Below are 16917 nucleotides of genomic sequence, written 5' to 3'. Positions count from 1 at the left end.
TCCCCCCCCAAACACACACTCTCTTTTTTCTTTCCCCAGGGGAGCCAGAGATTTTGCAACAACAAAAGGCAGGAGGCCCTTTCTGTGTTTTGTGCTTGGGACCCAGAACTTTGCTATACATCAAAGGGATGATGCACTCTCACTGGGGATGGGAGTGGCCCAGGTGGACGTTCACTACAGCCATTAACATCTGTTCTCATTGCCTCCACGAACTTCTCGGTTGCTGCTAAACATAGACACAATTCACGTACTCCATGCCAGACGAATACCTACTAGGTGCCAAGCAGGCACTGTGAATATGGAGATGCTTCAGACCTTGCCCTTAAGAGCTCCAAGTTCACGCCGAAGGTGGTCCCTAAGCCAGCCGTACTTAGCCAGGACACTGATGGACAGCTCTGCAACAATACTGATTTCTTGCTTGTTTCCTGCCCGCCCCGCAAGGTCATTCCCAGGATTAGCACAATGCATGGTGGGTAGCAACAGTTCTCAGGCAGAGCTGAGGCAATGGGGACAAAGCATCTGCCACCTAGGGATATCGGGGCTAAGCAGGCTGGCCTGCCTGGCTGGGGGGCGGCGTCAGGTGGGGAGGTGGTAATCCCAGTGAGATCACCTCCCTCCTGTATGACGTGGACAAGACCAACCGACAGCCATCCCTGAGAAGGCACTTCTGTCTTCAGTCAAAGGTAAACGCACCTGCATCCATGACGGCCCTGAACCACGACCCACCAGCTTCACTTGCAGTGTCCACAAGTCGTCCTGAGTCTCTCCACGTCTCTCAGAGGTGCCAGGAAGAACATAAAGATGAGATGTGTTTTTTTCTTTCAAAGAGCTTGAAGTCTGTCCGAGAAGAAAAAGGCTTTTGATATAAAGGTATGAAGGACTAGGACGTTACGTTGAGTGCTGAGTGGGTTTCACAGGCAGTGAACGCTCATAGATGTGCAGAGCAGAAACCCAGCGCAGGCCTGCAGGGTCCCTGGAAGGCTTCAGGGGAGAAGTGGGCTTTGGGCAGGCTTGGAGGACGGGCAGAATGCAGGGGGGAGGGCTGCATTCCAGGGGGAGTGTGGCGTGAGCAACGACCCCGGGTGCGCAGGACATAAGTCCCTCTTCATTCCCTGTGCTCTCCCTGCTCCTGCTGTAATCACAAGAGGAGAGAGCCAGAGGCTGCTGTCTCCTTGCACAGAAGTTTATGGGAAACGGGGGTGGGGGGACCTGTGACACTCTCATTTCCTATGGTGTCATCACAGTGTGAAGCCAGGGTCAAGGCTGTGCTGTCAACACAAACCTCAGCCTTCCGGCCAGAGTAGAACTGTGGGGTCATCCCGGGAGGACTGCTTCTCTTCAGAGGCCAGGATCTGGGGACTTAATGCTGATAAAGACATCATCTTGGGAAACCAGACTCTCAGCCCAAACCTGGCTCTGCTGGCACAACGCACGTGGCCAAACATTTGGGCAGAATTCTGGCAGAATTTCAAAGGACTCATGGAGCAGAGAAAATCTTTGAATATTATGAATAGAGAAAATTTCCATTCATCTCCTCATTCACACTGGAGATACCCTATGAATAGCAGCAGTGCAGGAAAATCCTCAGAGGGAGCGAGCAGCTGTCAGAGAGGATGAAATCACAGGGCCGGGCTATCGTACAGATGGAGCAGAACCCACGTCAGAGCTCACCCTTTAGCGTCTCAGACAGGAGAAAACTCCTCAATGAGTGGAGTGACGCACTGAGAAAGCACAGACCTCACCCAACAGCACATCAGCCATTCTGGAGCTACATCTTTCAAATGGAATGAATTGGGGGTGGTGATCATTTGAGGAGAAATCAGCCCTTATTCATCACCGGAAGATTCTGACTGGAGAGAGGGGTTATGAATGATGGAGCTCATGAAACACAGACCACGCAGGGCCCAAAGAAGACTGCTGGAGGGGCCTCATGAGAGAAAACACGATGAAAGGGCAAATCTGGAACGTGTACTTTTAGTGCCAGACCTGACAGACTTTGGCTGTAGGGAAAGCAGGCATCCTGAGGGAGAGAGCTTGTTCAGTCACACAGACGTGCACCTATAACCCTTGGGGTCCACATGCGGGGGTGCTACTCTGTGCGTGAGAAGGATCTGGGCTCTGCAGCTCTTGGCCATTTCCTCTCCATGGGGCTACAATGCCTCTCTTTCTTCTTCTTTCTTCAGTAAAGTCTTGGCCTGTGTCTTCACAGGTGCTTAATCGAGTGATGGTGAACCTATGACACGCGTGTCAGAGGGGACACGCGAACTCATTTTTTTGGTTGATTTTTCTTTGTTAAATGGCATTTAAATATATAAAATAAGCCCTAACCGGTTTGGCTCAGTGGATAGAGCAGACTCAAGGGTCCCAGGTTCGATTCCGGTCAAGGGCATGTACCTTGGTTGCGGGCACAACCCCAGTAGGGAGTGTGCAGGAGGCAGCTGATCGATGTTTCTAACTCTCTATCCCTCTCCCTTCCTCTCTGTAAAAAAAAAAAATCAATAAAATACATTAAATATATAAAATAAATATCAAAAATATAAATCTCGCCGAAACTGGTTTGGCTCAGTGGATAGAGCGTCAGCCTGCGGACTGAAAGGTCCCAGGTTTGATTCCGGTCAAGGGCATGTACCTTGGTTGCGGGCACATCCCCAGTAGGGGGTGTGCAGGAGGCAGCTGATCGATGTTTCTCTCTCATCGATGTTTCTGACTCTCTGTTCCTCTCCCTTTCTCTCTGTAAAATATCAATAAAATATATTTAAAATATATATATAAATATTTTACTATGGTTGCAAATATCAAAAAATTTCTATATGTGACACGGCACCAGAGTTAAGTTAGGGTTTTTCAAAATGCTGACACGCCGAGCTCAAAAGGTCTGCCATCACTGGCTTAATCTCTTACTGGTGGTGTCAGGTGGGCAGGAGACCACCTGCCCATCAACAGGCTGGTGACTACCTTACATGTTTGACCACTGGCAAGCATGCCGCAGGGGATGCTGCTGTGACTGGTTGGTCCAATCAGTTATTCATTCATTCAGCAAGTACCTTTTCGGTACCTGCTCTGATCTCTACCTGGCACTATTAATCTATGCCGAAGAACAAGGACAGGGAAGGCGGTCTCAGCAGCAAATGGCTTGGCAACTTCGGGGAAAAGAGAGGGGAATCAGGAAAACAGTGGCACCTCTGAGACTGTCGGAGTGCCTGTGTTCCCAGGTTTCAGGTTGGAGGGGGTTAGGAGAGAGCGCTGGGGAGGGAAGGAGAAAGAACTCTGATCTGACTGTCTACAAAAACATGTCAGACCAGAGTAGGATTTCTCAGAGCAATCCTGCAAGCCTGGCACCTTTATCTCCCTTTGCAAGTAAGGAAGGTAAGGCACATGCACAGCCAGCAAGGGGCAGAGCTTTCCTTGAAGCTGGATCTGTTCACTCCAAACCCCACTGTTTCTCAACAATCACAAGGGAGAGACCTGGTCCTGTAGCACCACTGTTCCCCGGGTATGTTTCCAGAGCCTCCGGGGACAACAAGAGGCACGTGGTGAACTGGGGAGGGCTGGCTTTTGAAGACTCTACTTCAAGGAATTGGGAAAGGCACACTCACTCATTCCTCCATCCATTTACTAAATCTTTGTTGAGCCCTACGGAGTGCCAGGCACTGTGCTCTGGTGCTGGGAATGTGAGTGAATTAGCCTGACATGGTCCCTGCCCTCGTGGAACTTCCGTTCTAGAGGCAGTCATCCCGCATGCTATGCTATGGGCAGCCTCTCCTGCCCATGGCCTTGGCAGTCCCTGCCCTTCTGCCTTTCTCTCATGTGCTCATCCTTTTCATCACAGTAACAGCCTGCTGCCCTGGTCACACAGGGGGGCCTGACTGTTAGGCACTGGGAGAGCTGAAGTCTATTCCACATGCTCACACATGCTACGCACAGAGGAGAATCACATAAGCCAGATTCACAGGGCTGAGAGTGACTTCTGGGAGGAAGATGTCAGCTAAGACCTGGAAGAATAAGTTCCGGCCTGGTGTGTGCTGAGAAGCACCTTCCAGAGAGAAACATGCTAGAAGGTGTGCTAGTGAGGAGCAGAGTGAAAGGGGCTGGGAGACAGCCAGTGCCGTGTTTGTGAGGAGCACAGAATATGGGGTGGAGGGAGGAGAAGAGCGAACCAGCCAACAAGGGCCCTTAGGCTGGACCCTAAGAACAATGAGGACCGTGAAAAATGTTGGGTTTGGGAGATGACCTGATCAGGTTTGTAGTTTATCCCCTCATTCAGAAGCCCAAGGCTGCAACAGTGAGGAGACAGCTGTTCAAGGATCTGTTAAATCGGTGCAGATGTGGTTATAGAGTGAGAATGTGAGTTCCGTCTTTTTTTTCCTCATGAACCAAGGTTTCCAAGAGATGCAGTGAACAGAATTACTATAGGTGGCCTCAAGGGGAGCTGAAGGAGACTTCAAGGTTCCCCAGAAATTTTGGGATAGATGTGCATGAGCAAACATCCCCCTCTTGTGGCCTAAAGAGGTATTGCTATTGTGTTCACAAACACGCCTGCAGGAACCTTGCTTCTCACTGTGAGAGCCAGTGAGAAAGGAAGTTGGGGCTGCATGTAGCTGTGGGACCAGGGGGTGCCCACCTCTTTTTTTAAAAAAATCTGAAATATATATATATATATATATATTAGGAAGACACTCAATGTTACCAGTGATTCTGGAATAGGTGATTACATTTTTTTCATCCATATTTTTTAAGTTTCTGTTACAGAGATGGATTACTTTTGTTAAAAAAAAGAGAGAGAGAAAATGTATCACGTTACAAACCTGGTTGGTTACAAAACCACAAAGAGAGGGTCTGTTTTGGGGGACCAGACTTCCTGAAGGATGCCTTACCCCCTCTCTCTAGCCATGTCCTTCATTCCCCTTCAGCTCACACCCCCCCTCCCCCCCAGCCTCTCCTGCCCATGGGCTTGGTGGTCCCTTTCTCTCATGTGTTCACCTTTCACTCATAAAAGCAACACCTTCCTGACCTAGTCACACCGGTGGGCCTGACAGCCAGGTTCTGGGAGATCTGGAAGTCCATTCTACTCTTGAGGGTTCTCTCCTTTGTGGCTCTGATGCTGAACCAAGGCCGGATCTGCCACATGTGCTGCATCTATGGGGTCTTTGCCTGGACAACTTTTCTGATTTTGAACAAGGGGCTCACCTGGCCTGCAGGTTTGGTCACTCTCGTCACCTTCACAGATTTTGTTTCTCCTGCTTGAAACTCTTCAAACTCTTCTCATGGGTGGGCAAGCTGCTTGACTTCCCCTCTGGAAGGTTCCCTGATGCTGGTCTAAGGTACTGGAACATTCCAGCACTGGTGCCTGCAAAGTTTCACTGAGTCTGCATGAGCTACCGGTGGGGTCTTCTTTCAGCAAGTTCCTGATCTGAGCTGAACTCCTTGTCCTCAGTCCTTAGGTCACCAACTGAAAGTATACATAGTGCAAAGTAAAAAGCTATTGAAATAAAATCCATGCCTATCATAGGGGATCGATTACATAAATAATGGCATGTGATATAGCAATAAAATGAGGTTGTAAAGTAATAAATGATCCTACATTTTTAAAAAAGGTTATAAATACTATACATGTAGTAAGATTATAAGTTGCTTTCATTTACTTTTTAAAGAAATATATTTTTATTGATTTCAAAGAGAAAGGGAGAGGGGGAGAGAGATAGAACATCAATGATGAGAGAGAATCATTGATTGGCTGCCTCCTGCATGCCCTGGGGATCGAGTCCAAAAGCCAGGCATATGCCCTGACCAGGAATTGAACCATGACCTCCCAGTTCACTGAGCCACACCGGCTGGGCTACTTTCATTTTCTTTTTAGCCATATTTGTATTTCCTATAATGGACAAGTATTACTTTTATAAGAAAATGTCTCAAATTAATATTTTACAAACTTGAGGAGTGGATGAGGAAAAAGCAGGGGACCAAAATGGTAGTGGGGTGACAGGAGAAGTAGGGAAGAGTAAGTTGAGCTCTCCTGGCCACACAGGAAGAGGATGTTGCTAAGGAAGGGAGCCAAAAAAGTTGCTCCAAGGGGCCAAGGTTAGTGACCTCCAAAGAGTGAAGTCCTGGGGTACCCCTTTGAGGGTGGCAGAGGATGGAGGCTTGAGGTAACTGCAGAACAGGTAAAAAGGAAGGGGCCCGGGCAGAGGGAAGAAAGCAGGATCTGAAGGTATGGTCCTGTGTTGGACAAAGAACTCATACACATCTTAAACAATAATTTAAAAATAATTTTATATGTAAGCACTTTGTAGTTTACATTTCTCATTTACTTTCTCCTCTATTATTTTATTTGATGCCTGCAGATGAGGAAGCAGAGGTTCAGAGAAGTGAAAGGACTTGCCCAAGATCACATGGTATACAGTGGAGCCAGAACCTGAATCCAGTTGGTTCCAGTGTTCATTTTGCTGGGCTACGATACTCAGCTTTCCTTCATGAGCATGGGCAGTGAAGGTGAATGAAGGCCAAGGGGGAGATTACAATTAGCTACTGGTAGTGATCGAACACTGACTGATTAGAACAGATGCTGGTCTCATCTGCAGATCCAGAGGCAGGGGCTTGGAGTCCTCTTATAGGACCCAGTGATAAGCATTAGATGCTGGACCTTAGAGAGGTCCTGAGGGTTGGGGGAGGGGGGGCAGGGAGCAGGAGGGGAGTAACTAGAGTGGCCAAGGTGGCTATTGGACACAGCAGAAACCCGATTAACAATTAGTCTAGAAGCATTTCAATACTTTAACAACCCATCCATCCATTCTGGTGGGCACCAGATAAGTGTCATCCCTGCCTCTGGCCTCCCCTAGTTTTGTGTGCCAGAGATCCCAACAGAGACAGGAGACAAGAGACTGTAGAAGCTGTTGAACATGTCGCTTATTTCAGTGGGGGAGCTGAAATAAGGACACAGAACAAGAAGAGACTGATGTTCTCCCTGATGTAGGAATCCACAGGCACCTACAAATTTGTGAAGTCAATTCTTGGTTCCTTGTGCTCATGCAAAGATCAGTGGACACTGCTATCTACAGCAGCAGCCTCCTAGTGGTGCTTCTTGGCTTTGCAATGAGTGTGTATTGTCCTGTTACAAAGGAGTGCTAAGTTCTGAGAACTAACAGCAAAGAAACAGTGACCTACCCACTCCTCTCTGAAGGAGACACAGGAGTGTGCCAGCCCCTCCACCCTGCCTGCTCCCCTAGGCCAGTGGTCAGCAAACCGTGGCTCGCGAGCCACATGTGGCTCTTTGGCCCCTTGAGTGTGGCTCTTCCACAAAATACCACGTGCGGGCGCGCAGGTACAGTGCGATTGAAACTGCATGGCCCATGCGCAAAGGCCAGCTTAGGAATACCCTAATTAAGTTAATAACAATGTACCTACCTATATAGTTTACGTTTAAAAAATTTGGCTCTCAAAAGAAATTTCAATCGTTGTACTGTTGATATTTGGCTCTGTTGACTAATGAGTTTGCCGACCACTGCCCCAGGGTGAGGTGGATGCCTCATGGGGTCTATTCTCCTGATTCCCAACTCCCTTGCCTTTCCCTGAAGCAGAGCCCCCTCCGTACACCTCACTGTGTGGCTTGATCTCCTAGGTTCCCTTCAAACTGAATACCGGCTACATGTAGGGAAGAAGAACAGATAAAGTTATCGTAAATAAAGCTCTCCGTGAGCTACACCATTGAGTGTGATTTGGCTAAAAAGCAATCACACCGGAATTCAAAACAGCCCACTACTGTAAACTCCTCAGGAATGGAGGACACCGCTGTGGTTGGGGCACCTGTGAATGACTGAGACCAGGCTTTCCGTTCCCTTCGCTGTCCTCCAACGACCTCAGTAGCTCTGAGTTCTGGACTGAAGGCCTCACACGAGTTCGATGATCACACTCAGCTCTCAGCACAGACCTGAAGCTGTGATGTCTGTCCTGCTTCCCAACACAGGCGGGCCCAGGAAAAAGAAACCCACACCTTGCTCTCTTCTCCCGGGGATGCTGCCTCTTACCACTGGGCTTGGAGGGATTGGTGCTCCCAAGACTCAATTGGCGGAAGCTGGTGATGGGAGGGGACTCTTGTGCAGATGGTGGAGGTGCTATCTTCTCCCGAAAACGTCCTGTCCTGGAGCCAATTAAGAAAATTGGGAGCTCTGAAAGAAATAAAGAGAATTACTTGCTCTTGTTAGACATTTCTCCTAGTGCAGTGGTCGGCAAACTCATTAGTCAACAGAGCCAAATATCAACAGTACAACGACTGAAATTTCTTTTGAGAGCCAAATTTTTTAAACTTAAACTATATAGGTAGGTACATTGTTATTAACTTAATTAGGGTACTCCTAAGGCTTAGGAAGAGCCACACTCAAGGGGCCAAAGAGCCCCATGTGGCTCGTGAGCCGCAGTTTGCCGACCATGGCCCTAGTGTATTTCTTTAAAAATTATTTCTTGGTTACAAAGCAATATATGTTCATTGCAAAAAATAATTGTTACATATTTAACAAAAAATGTTTAAAGAGAAAGTCCTTTATAATCCTATTTCCCAAGATAATGTAAATTTTTTAAAATTAATTTTATTTAAATTTTCCCCGTTTTATTGAGATATGGAATTAAAAGTTATATATATTTAAGGTGTACAGGTTGATTATTTCAAATTAAATTTTGATTCATTTTGGTAACAGTTATTTTGAAAATTAAATAAGTTTGATTTATATTAAAGTAAATATAATTTGGACCTATTGATATGATCATATTTCCTGAATTTTCCCCTAAATGTCCTAGTTTCAAATATTCGGTCTAGTTGTTCTCAACAGATATCAGAACAGCCCAGAAATTCCAATTTTTAAAAATCCAACCTACCTCTCCCAGGTGGCTTCTGAAACCTGGAAACGGTACCCGAATCCTTTGTTAGTACACTTGTATTAGTTTTCTTTGCTGAGTAACAAATTACTCTAAAATTTAGCAACTTAAAACAACTAACATGAATTTTCTGTCTCTGAGGGTGGGAAATCGGGGAGCAGCTGAGCTGGGTGGTTCTAGCTCAGGTCCTTTATGAGGATAAGGCCAAGATGTCTGCTGAGACTGGGAGTTTTTTCAAACTTTGGGTTTGTGTCTCCAGAGATAACAAGTTTGCTAAGAACACAATGTGGAAAGATCACACACCTCAGGGTCTCATGGTTAGTCTTTCAGTAAGAGGGTAAACAGAAGGGGCACGGAGTCAAAGCCCTTACTTTTCAGTTTCAAGAAGAGGGTGGGTAAGAAGCACCAGGAATGGGAAGTGCAGCCAGCAATGTAATTCTGTATTATGAAAGAACATGTATTTTAGTTACTGTAGAGAATGATTTAAAAATCGAGTGGTTTAAATAATGCTTTAAATGAAGCATACCCAGGTAAGAATGAGAATCAGAATGTCACAGGAAAAAAACAAAAAAAAAACCCCAAAACCTCTAGGACAGTGGTTCTCAACCTGTGGGTCACGACCCCTTTGGCGGTCGAATGAGCCTAAGACCATCCTGCATATCAGATATTTACATTACGATTCATAACAGTAGCAACATTACAGTTATGAAGTAGCAACGAAAATAATTTTATGGTTGGGTCACAACATGAGGAACTGTATTTAAAGGGCCAGAAGGTTGAGAACCACTGCACTAGGAGGTCATCCAAGACCTAATTTATGTCCCACAGGTAAAAAGGCAAGAGCTAGGATGAATAGAGAGACAGAGCTGGGTCAACATAGATTGGGTCTTTCTTTGGAGGGGACAGACCCCTCCCTATCCTTACACCCGTTCTCTCTTCTCCTAACTGCTGGCCTGGCTCATTAAGTTCTCTCTCTCCAAGGCCCAGGTGCTTTCCCAGGCCCAGCACTGCAGCTCCCAGGGCAGAATGGCCCGGAACTTCTCCAGCACCAGCAGCTTCAGGTTCAGTGCCTTCGAGGGCATCTCAGGCCTCAGCCACTGGCAGCAGAGTTCCTGGAGACATGGCAGAATCTCCTAGTCTTAGAACTGTCTGAAGTGTGGACAGGCCAGCTCGTGTGGACAGGCCAGCTCGGGCTGGAAGATTCCTTGCAGCAAGGTCTCTTCCCTACCCCCTCAAGTGGTCCGCTGCCTCTACCTTCACCGTCAGAATTCTGTCCTATTTTTGAGGGGTCTGGGTGACCAAGGACACAGCTCCCTCTCCCCCTTCATGCTTATCATTCTTAACTGGAGAAGTCCCCAACGAGGCTCACTTGTGCAGGGGAAGATTAAGTTTCAGGTAAACTTCTCATGAGCTTCTTTATATGTAGGCACTTTCTGAAAACCATAAAATCCATTAAAAAAAAATTAAAAACCTGATTATAGAAAATCTCAGTCCCATTAAAGAGAATACAATAATACAATGAACTCTCACGTATCCATCACACAGCTTCCATAGCTCAAGGTCCCCTATTTTCTGCCATTCTTGTTTCTTCCATGCCCCCTCACACTTCCTGTGTGTGTGTAGTACTTTAAAGCAAATCCCACACAGTATACACAGTATATCTTTTTTCTGATAGATAACTCAGTATGTAGCTCTAGGAGTTAAGAAAATTACACTTGAAAAAATTTTTTTGGTTAATTCTCACCTAAGGATATTTTTCCATTGATTTTTTTTTTTTAGAAAGAGTGGAAAGGAGAGGGAGACACACAGAGAGAGAACCATTTATGGGTTGCCTTCTGCACATGCCCTGACCAAGGGCCAGGAATCAAGCCTGCAAGGGAGGTAGTGCCCTTGACCAGAATAGAATCTGGGACCGTTTAGCGACTAAAGGGTGATTCTCAACCTCCCTAATGCCGTGACCCTTTAATACAGTTCCTCATGTTGTGGTGACCCCCAACCATAAAATTATTTTCATTGCTACTTCATAACTGTAATTTTGCTACTGTTATGAATCATAATGTAAATATCTAATATGCAGGATGTATTTTCATTGTTCGCGACCCACAGGTTGAGAACCGCTGCTAGTCAGAGGACTGACGCTCTATCCACTGAGTCAAACCAGCCAGGGCTACACTTGAAATTTAAAAAAAAAATGTATGATAGAACAACAACAAGTGGATGCTGATTTTTCAAACAAAATCATCTTCAGCGATGAGGCTCATTTTCATCTTGATGGCTTGGTTAATCGACAAAATTGTCGCATTTGGGGTTCAGAAAATCCATGAGTGATTGTTGAGAAACAAATGCATCCACAATGTGTCACTGTTTGGTGTGGATTTTGGGCTGGAGGCATCATCAGACCAATATTCGAAAATGCGGCTGCTCAGGCAATAACAGTTAATGGTGCTCGCTATCTCGACATGATAATCCATTTACCCAATATCCTATTCCATACATAACCCTATACTGTATATTTTATGAATCAATAAAAAATTTACAATTTTTAATAAAAAAATAGAGAATAGTGTAAGGTCTGGGGCTGGGAAAATAGGGTCTTTCCTGATCCCACCAGCTGAGTTGGACAAAACAACCCAGAACTGCTGAGCCACATCCTGCTGGACAATAGCTGCCATCCTGGGACCTACCAGAGCATCCTGTTGTGCTGATGGCCAATAAATAACCACCGGAGACTTCTCAAGATGGCCAGGGTGCAGCTGCACCAACTTCCCGCTCATCAATCACCCGCCACAAGCTACCTCAGATAAACCTGATTGGTCCAACAGCAGCATAAAAAATCTCTGCCAGGCATAGGTGGGTGTGACTCCCCTGGCCTGTACTCCCAGACCGTGGGACCTCACCCGAGAGCTTCCAATAAACGCGATATTTCGCTCTCACCCTGCTTGTCTTGGTCAATTTATTGGCTTTGGTCAGATTAAATCTTACATCTCAGATTAAACCTTACATTAAACCTAACAAATAGTTTAGTGATCTCCCTGTACCTATTTCCACCTTCAATAATTATTAACACCTGGCTAATCTGCTTACATCTGCTCCCCCCCACCCCACTGGGTAGTTTTCAAGCAAATCTCAGACATCATTTCACCCATATAGTCAGCAGTATATGTTCCTAAAACTATTTTCTTTTTTAAAGCACAACCCCAATAGCATTATCCCTGCCAGAAGCCAATTCCAACATGACAGCAGGGCTGAATCTGGGAATGGCTGAAGGCATTTCCCCAAACCTGAATAGGATACATTAAATTGATTGTTGGCTGCCACACAGCTCAGGGCATCTTAATCTACATGGTATTTCCTCCTACTGACCAAACACCTGAACAGCTGTAGGCTAATTCTTCCATTCTGACAATGCCTCTGTATATGAAACCCTGACCCTTTGAAGTGTATATCTCTGCCTGGCCTCAGGACAATTTGTGTTAATAAAAAGCATGGGGTCCGGAGACAAGGAGATCTTAGATCTTAGTTTCCTTTAAACTAGGCTCCTCTGACCACCAAATGCCTCTCAAAATTATATTTCGTCTCTGGACTCCTATTTAATCTACGCACAGCCTTCTCCAGAATGCTGAACCCTTCTAGATGCCGGAACAAGAACCCCGGCATATCCCAACTAAAATTTTAAAACAAATCCTTAATATCATCAATGTTCACATTTTTCTGATTTTTTAAAAACATTTTTATTAATTTCAGAGAGGAAGGGAGAGGAAGAGAGATAGAAACATCAGTGATTAGAGAATCATTGATCCTGCACGGCCCCCACTGGGGATGGAGCCCGCAACCCAGGCATGTGCCCTTGACCGGAATCGAACCCGGGACCCTTCAGTCCGCAAGCCGAGGCTCTATCCATTGAACCAAACCAGCTAGGGCACATTTTTCTGATTTTTAAAAAATTCACAATTTTATGGTTGTTAGCATCATGATCCAAATAAGGTCTACACATTGCATTTGGTTGATAAGTCTCTTAGTCTACAGGTCCACTTCTCTTAAATTATTTTTGTCTTGAAACGAAGTATTTCAGCTGTTTGTTCTTAGAACGAAAAGACAAACGCTTGAGCTCCTGTTCTGTGACCCGCACTGTGCTCTGCGGACAGCCCTGGGCCGGACTCTCCGTCGGGGCCATTCCCTGGTTCTCTCTGGGCTGGTACCTCCCTGTCACAGAAGTGGGTTGGGCTGGATGTTCTCTACTAAAGGCTCCTCCGACACTCACAAGGACCCCTCTCATCACTGTGATTCGGACGGACCTACGCCAGCCGAGCGCATTCCCCGGGAACTCTCGCCGCGACCCATCCGAGCGGGGCCGGCGCACGAACGACACCCCGCCTCTCCAGGAGGCCGTCCACCAGCCTAGGTGCTCGGGGGCCCAGGTAACGCCAGAGGAGCTTGCCCCAAACGCGGGAAAATCCTCACCACCCGCAGGGCGAGCAGGCTGCGGTCCGCTCTGACCGCGGAGGCGAGCGGTAAGGGTAGCGTCTCGGGCCTCCGGGGCGCGGGCCCGCCCCCCCCAACTGCTATCCTCCGAGTCCCCTGCGGAGGGCCGTTAGCCACGGGCTCGAGGCTCTACGACCTTTCTGTGTCCTGGGCCAGCAGGTGACCGTGCGCAGACAGCACCCCACCACCCTCCCTAACTTCCCCCACCAAGGCGCCTCCGACACCCAGCCCCTGGTTCTGGGGCCAGAGGAGGCAGAAACACTCGGCTGGGCGGGGGCTCCGGACTACATTTCCCAGGAGACTCCGGGCACAGCACACTTCCGGCCGTGCGGCACAAAAAACGGTAACTTGGAGCTGCCACAGAGACAAATCCCCGGGTAATTGGGCTTCTGAAGCCCTTGAACAGAGGAGCGGAGACAGAGGAGAGGGATGAAGTAGGGAAGGAGAATGGGAAATGTGGTTGAAAAGCAACGTGAAAGAGCACAACCCCTTCGGTTTACCTTTTTTGTTTCCACGGACGCTCACGGTTCGCACGAACATCGCACAGCCCTCTGGGTAATGCAGGCGACGTTGCCTTAAGGACTATGGGAAATGTAGTCACTGATTAACTGTCTCTACAATGTAATATCATTATACAGACTTATAGCTGACCTTTGAAATTATTGTGGAATTCTCTTTTAAAGTACCACAATTTTATTTCTATTTCCCTTTAGAAAAAAAATCCTTGGGATTTTCACAATATCCAAACAGTAAATCCATTGTGCTCACTTAGGCCTGAGTATTTGCAGGTAACTGACACGGCTATGGCTTTGCACCAGGCCCGCGTTCCGTCCTGAACGGCAGTGCAGAGTCACTGCTACGATACAGGTGAAATTCTTTCATTAGCACAGTCAATATAACCACAGGTCTGTATTAATCACGAGGGGTAACCTCTTTACCAGGACATTACTAGAACCTTTTGCCAAGGTAGTAACAGGAAAATGCACCTGCGATAAGCCAGGTTTGCTGAGCAAAGGGGATAAAATCCTTTCATCTTGTCCACCCAAACAAGTTTTACCTCCTTAACATTTACGGAATCCGTGCCTTTCTCTTCATGCCAACACCCTGTGCTGTATTTCAGACACTGCATTTCCTGATCAACCTGCTCTCAGTCTTGTTCCCTTAATTTGTTCTCCACACTGCCACCAAAGTAATTGTCACTGCTCTGCTTAAGGCTCTTCATTGGCTAAAAGAATCAAGTTCACACTCCTTGGTTGGCATGTGTATTTGACCTCAACTGTCTCCTGTTAGTCTTCTTATACATAAGAATCATCCTTTAGGTCAGTGATTTTTTTCAATGGTGTGCTGCAAGAATATTTAAAACATGCATTACCTGACTAGTCAGAGGAATTGACCTCTTTCCCCTTAGATTGTAAAAAAAGAAAAATACAACAGCCAATATATCAATAGCCATCCACTGTGAATAAATTAAAACTATACCTACTTTTTTTTTTGTCAGATCAGCAAAAAGTATATTTTGGTGTGGTGCATAATTTTAGTAATTAATTTATGTGTCCCATGAGATGAAAAAGGTTGAAAATCGCTGCTCTAGATGGTTCTTCATCTCATGTGATTGATGCTTTAAAGCTATTGTCACTATTTTTAAAAAATTGGGGGCACAAATACCTGCTTTTAACAGTTGCACCCAAAAATGTAGTTGCAAAGTATTCTCTAAAAGTGCTCAAAACAGGTTTCTATAAGTAGAGGCCGAGTTCCTCATACTCTGATAAAATTAGAATTTCATTCCTCTGAACAAAATATTTTATTACATGATAAGGTTAACTCATACCTAGGTGTTTTCTAGGCCTTGTAAAGTCACACACAAGATTAAAAACAATAGTTATTGTATAAAGTACTTATTACAAAACTCCAGTAAGACTATAAATGTAAAATAGATGAGTGATTTTTAACACAATATTTGAAATGTCGAAGATCTATGATTACGATCCAAAGAGCAGTAATTGTTGAGTGAATCATACTGAAGCTTTAGAGAAGGGAGGCATTCTTCTCCTCCTTCTCCTTCTCCTTCTCCTTCTCCTTCTCCTTCTCCTTCTCCTTCTCCTTCTCCTTCTCCTTCTCCTTCTCCTCCTCCTCCTCCTTTTTTTGCTGGCTGCTCATCGTTTATTTTCCCTTGGTGCAAGGCACATGTTTCCAGGGTGTTAGGGAGGCTCATGTTTGGCTTGGATAGTAAAGAGCAGGGCTCTCCCAACTTCCTTTTTGGTGTTTTGCTGTTTTGATACTAAAGAACCCAATTGCTTCTGCTTGCTGCAGCTGCCTAGTCTATGGGGTGGGGTTGGGTCAGGGGAAGAGGGTGGTGAGAGGAGCTCAAAGGAGCCTAGAGCCTCTGGAAGTCTGGTGGCTGGTGGCAGCCACTCAGGATGGGGCCCAGCATTGGCTTTGCCAGACAGGCCATCAGGCTGCTTCCTTGTGGCTTTCCCAAGCCAAGTCAAAGGTGATCATGCTGCTTGAGGCCTGAGGAGATTCTGCATGTTCTGGGGACTCCAACACTGTGGCCGTGAACAGGAGAGGGGAGGCATACTTTTAAAGGCTATCAAAAAGCCTAGATAGGAATGAACTGTAGAGAGCAGAAAGATAGATGAGGTGTTGCGCACATCAAAGCATTAAAAACTTTCCCTTTGAAGTGGGAATACTTGGAAGACACACAATTTCTATTGGCTTTTAACTTAGGTAGGAAGAATGGCCTGTATCATAAATGTAGAAAATTTAAATGATAAAGCAGTTAAGAAGTCATATCAAAAATATGTTATCTATTCTTAACATTCAAAAGCAGAATTTCCTCCCTCTTCATTTATTTAATTTCTTTGGTTTTGGTGTTTAAAATGTGAAACCATTCATTTCTTGCTCAAGGAGAGAGTACATTTGTTGAGAAAGCATCAGCCAAGGCCAGAATATGCAATTCTCATTAATCAAGTAAGGGAGGCTGAAGTCAAGATTGAGAAGAGCCATAGTTTGAGTAATTTTCTCTTTTTAAAATAATTTTTAAATTATTCTGCTGAATATTTTATTTTTTTAATTACTTATTTATTTTTATTTCAGAGAGGGAGAGAAAGAAACATCAATGATGAGACTCATTGATCGGCTGCCTCCTGTGCGCCCCCCCACTGGGGACTGAGCCTGCAACCTGGGCATGTGCCCTTGACCGGAGTGGAACCTGGGACCCTTCAGTCCAAAGGCCAATGCTCTATCCACTGAGCCAAACCGGCTAGGGCCAGAATAATTTTCTTAAGGTACAAATGCAATTACCTTTTCAATAGGTGTCAGGAATACTTTTTTTGTATTAACTCGTGTATGTGTCCTCAGTTACTACAAAGCTCTTTCTTTGTTATAACAATTTAGCTTACTCTACTGACATAAGATATCCTACTGACATAACCTACCTACTGACATAACTGTCTTCTGGTGTTCCCCAGAAAGTATAACAATCTCTAGGAGCTTTCCTGAACAATTTTGAGATATGAGCATTCAAGTTGCAATGTAAGTGAATAAGTCATGCTTGACTTATCTACAGAT

The 16917-nt window shown here is 45.8% G+C and overlaps 1 long non-coding RNA gene across 1 annotated transcript; it reads right to left on the bottom strand.

Annotated features, from left to right (window-relative positions):
- Positions 1-535: 535 nt before the first annotated feature.
- On the bottom strand, positions 536-13882 carry LOC106697080. The gene is made up of 4 exons (XR_002829111.1): positions 13848-13882; positions 8022-8162; positions 5188-5449; positions 536-837 (listed from the first exon to the last, which is right to left on the bottom strand). It is a non-coding gene; the product is annotated as an uncharacterized LOC106697080 (long non-coding RNA).
- Between the last annotated feature and the right edge of the window lie 3035 nt (positions 13883-16917).

The sequence above is a fragment of the Myotis lucifugus genome, unplaced genomic scaffold (genome assembly GCF_000147115.1).
Source record: "Myotis lucifugus unplaced genomic scaffold, Myoluc2.0 scaffold_45, whole genome shotgun sequence".
NCBI lineage: Eukaryota > Metazoa > Chordata > Mammalia > Chiroptera > Vespertilionidae > Myotis > Myotis lucifugus.
This window is presented reverse-complemented; position numbering and strand designations above follow the sequence as displayed.